We start from the raw sequence: 4,128 nt of genomic DNA, 5'->3' as shown, positions 1-4,128 counted from the left end.
ACATTTATTACATTGCTACATGACATGACTGAAGTATCTGTAATGTTAAGTGTTCTTGTCAAAGGGAGTCTCAAATCTTGAGTAGATTTATTTAAAAGAGGGTATTTTCACCTTTTGCTAAAGCAATATTCCCTACCCCGTAACTACGCCCAACAGATGACTAATGAAGGTCTTACAATAGAAATTAGCCCTTATGCTATCTCCTGGATTCAGTTGTCCCACGGAGACTCTCTCAATCTGCCTTTTTCATTCAACTGGCTCCCTAGAGAAAGCTGGAAACAAGTACTAGGGATCTTGTCATTAATTCAGATCAGCAGTGTCAGTTAATTAAGTGGAAGTTCTTTAATGCAGCCTCTAAAGGCAAAGATGGCTAAGAGTCCAGAATGTTAAAATAAAACATTGACTTCATTTCATCTCTCAAGTCAGATTTCTTCTTCCTAATTATATCTCTTACATTTTTTAGTCATAACTTAAAAAAAAATTAATGTGGCCAATATAATGGGAAAAAAAGATAAGATACCTCTTAATCTTCTTGTGTGTAGAATACCATGAAAACAGAGCTTTTTTTTTTTTTTACTTTTTTAAGGTTTTACTTTTTTCTTTTTTTAATTAATTTATTTTTTCAGCGTAACAGTATTCATTGTTTTTGCACAACACCCAGTGCTCCATGCAAAACGTGCCCTCCCTATTACCCACCACCTGTTCCCCCAACCTCCCACCCCTGACCCTTCAAAACCCTCAGGTTGAAAACAGAGCTTTTGAACACAAATTCCAGACACATCTTTTATACAAGATGAGAATAAATGGATCTGGGAAGGAAAAGCATGCAATAAAGCAAGATAACATCAGAAATACTGGAGTTATTAAAGACTTCTTTGTTGTCGAAATTTACCAAGCCTAAAATATAGCATGTAATGTATTTTAAATCACTGAGACAGGAAAATAAATAAATAAATAAATAAATCGCAGAGATAGATACATTATGTGATTATACATATGCATGTATACACATAGATGTGCATTGTATACATATAAGTACACATATACACATGTGTATATATACATGTACGTATATGCACATATGTATGTGTATGTGTACAATACACACATGCATATATGCATAATATATGCATGTACATATATACACACATACATATACATATATATGTATATACATATGTATATACATAGATACATACATATGCATGTAACCATGGTTTTTTTTAATATAATCTCTTTCTCTATATATTTTTTAATTTTTGAGCATTTTTAGCAAGTAGCATTTTATGGAACTGAAGGAAAGCCTGGATTGTTCTTTTATAGAAGGGTTAGGCAACACTTTTGTCCATTACATATAACTCTCTGTCATTTAAAGAAAATTCCCCAGATTATATTTTTTAAAGATTTTATTTATTTATTTGAAAGAGAAAGAGCAAGAGTGAGCGTGGGTGGGGTAAGGGGCAGAGGGAAGGGACAAGCAGACTCCCAGCTGAACAAGGAGCCTGACTCAGGCTCCATCCCAGGACTCCAAGACCATAATCTGAGCTGAAGGCAGATGCTTACCCACTGAGCCACCCAGGCGCCCCTCCCCAGATTATTTTTATGTGAATGCCACATTAAAAAGGAGGAATTTCAATATCTACCCTTCCTTTGGTGAGGCAAACTCTTTTCTGACATGTGCTTGTAAAGCCTGGACTGTCCACTTTTTTTCCCAATCTACTCTTTTTTTTTTTTTTTAAAGATTTATTATTTTTTTGACAGAGATTACAAGTAGGCAGAGAGGCAGGCAGAGAGAGAGAGAGGAGGAAGCAGGCTCCCAGCCAAGCAGAGAGCCTGATGCGGGGCTCGATCCCAGGACCCTGGGATCATGACCTGAGCCGAAGGCAGAGGCTTTAACCCGCTGAGCCACCCAGGCGCCCCTCCCAATCTACTCTTTGAGTTTTCATCTACTTGACATCAAAGCAAAAATAATAAAAGGAAAAATTTCCCCTAGCATTTAATTGAATACTATGAGATTTCTTTGAAGAATAGCCTGAGGGCTTATGTGCAACACAGAAAAAGGCATCTCTTCCTCAAGACACTACCTCCATCTGCTGCAATATGGGGATATATTGGAATGTGAAACAGTGCGGCTATCTTCTAGAAAATTATTCTATGATGTGATCCACGCAATGTGAATGAGGCCCCTAGAGTTGTGCAGAACACTACTTGCACACTTCTACACAGTCACTCTGGAGCCCAAGTAAAAGCATTTTAAAGAGTGCACGCTATTCTCCCAAGGCCATGGTTAAGCCTATAGTCTCCTTAGATGCTGGAGTGCTAAAGCACGAAGAAAACTACTCTTCAAAAATGGTCATTTTCAGTTTTTATGATTATCCTTAACAACCAGCCCCTCCTCCTTTGAGGCCCATGTTACCGGTCCACTAACTATACAAGACTTTTATCTTTTGATTAGTACTACATGATTTTTTTTTTTTTTTGCCCAAATGCCCATTCCCTAGAATCTAATAAAAGGACACATGTTATTGTGCACATGTTATTAATTGCTTTCTTTGATGACCTCTTTTTTGGGGGGCCTGAGGCTCATGCTAAGTCAATTCCCATGGACAACTTACCTATGCAAAATTATACTTTATAACACTTTTCAAAAAGATAGTGTAAGGGTTGAAATTTTTGACATTATCACTGTATAAAAATTAATTTAGAATTATTTTGTATTTCATGCAAATAGAGCACTCAATGGGATCAGCTGGAATTTATGTGATCAAATTAACACAGATTTAGAAAGTGTTCACCATCAGTACCTTTAGAGTATGTGTTGCTGATGTGGTTTAAATTATGGACGCAAATAATTGCTTTCTGCCAGAATCATTCAGTATAGCTGTTTTGTGAGCAGTAGGAGGGAAGAAGTTCCACAGTAACTTGTAAGTTTTAGCTGCAGCTGTGTAGACCTAAAATGTTACCATTGGTTCCTTTGAGTTCCTCATAAATATGCTTGCTTTCCCTTCCATTGTATTATTTGCAAGGTTCTCATTTAATTGTTTACATCTCTGTCTTTTGCCCTTGAACTCCGCACTTTTAAAAGTGGGAACTCTCTTATTTTTCTTAGTGCCTCCACAGAGAATGGCAAATGTGGGTGTTGAATGGATCACGGATGGCACGGCCGTTCAAAAGGAGTCTTGTCTCTGAGAACAGAATTCTAGATACTTTTTAAGAATCCAGAGAAAATAGGGGCACCTGGGTGGCTCAGTGGGTTAAAGCCTCTGCCTTCGGCTCAGGTCATGATCCCAGGGTCCTGGGATCGAGCTCTGCGTCGGGTTCTCTGCCCTGCAGGGAGCCTGCTTTCCGCCCCCCTCTCTATCTGCTTCTCTACCTACTTGGGATCTCTGTCTGTCAAATAAATAAATCTTAAAAAAAAAATCCAGAAAAAACATCCCTATTGTCAACTCACCTACCTCCTTCTGTACCTTTAAATCCCTTTTAAGGTATTTAAGTTTCTCATCTATAAAATATTTAATAACTTTCTTGAGACCTCTGAAGTGAAATTAATAAGAAGGTATTAATCTAAGGTATTAATCTAAATGCTATGTCATACTATGTATGACAAACAAGAACATTATGAAAATAATATATTTTATTTCATTATGTTTGCTTCTCAGAAGCACTTGTAGAATTTTTTTTTTTTAAGAAATTCATGCAGGGTAATATCTGTTGAGTAATGTGAAGTGAATCTGGAAAATAGTTTATAAGAATAATTATGATTTGTCCAGATATCATGCTGTCATCTGATCTCAAAATATTGAAAATCAGGTTTTCATATTGTAACACCAATCACTATTTATTTAAAATAGGATTAAAAATAACCACGTCCTTCACCTTCTCCTTTCTTATCATTTGTATGGAGTCTCTTTGATGATTGACAGTTAAGACAGATATTGATTTCTATCCTCTGACTTTGCCCTATAAATGCTACTCTGTTTTCAGTCAGGTGTGATAGGGATTAGGTCAGCACAAGGATGGGACAAGTAAAATGACAACTATGTTTAATAAAGCAGAACAAGAGCATCTCACAAGTACCCACAGTTTCCTGCAACATGACTTTTGCTTGTACAAATAATGCAAACTCCA

The sequence above is a fragment of the Meles meles genome, chromosome 10, assembly GCF_922984935.1.
Source record: "Meles meles chromosome 10, mMelMel3.1 paternal haplotype, whole genome shotgun sequence".
NCBI lineage: Eukaryota > Metazoa > Chordata > Mammalia > Carnivora > Mustelidae > Meles > Meles meles.
This window is presented reverse-complemented; position numbering follows the sequence as displayed.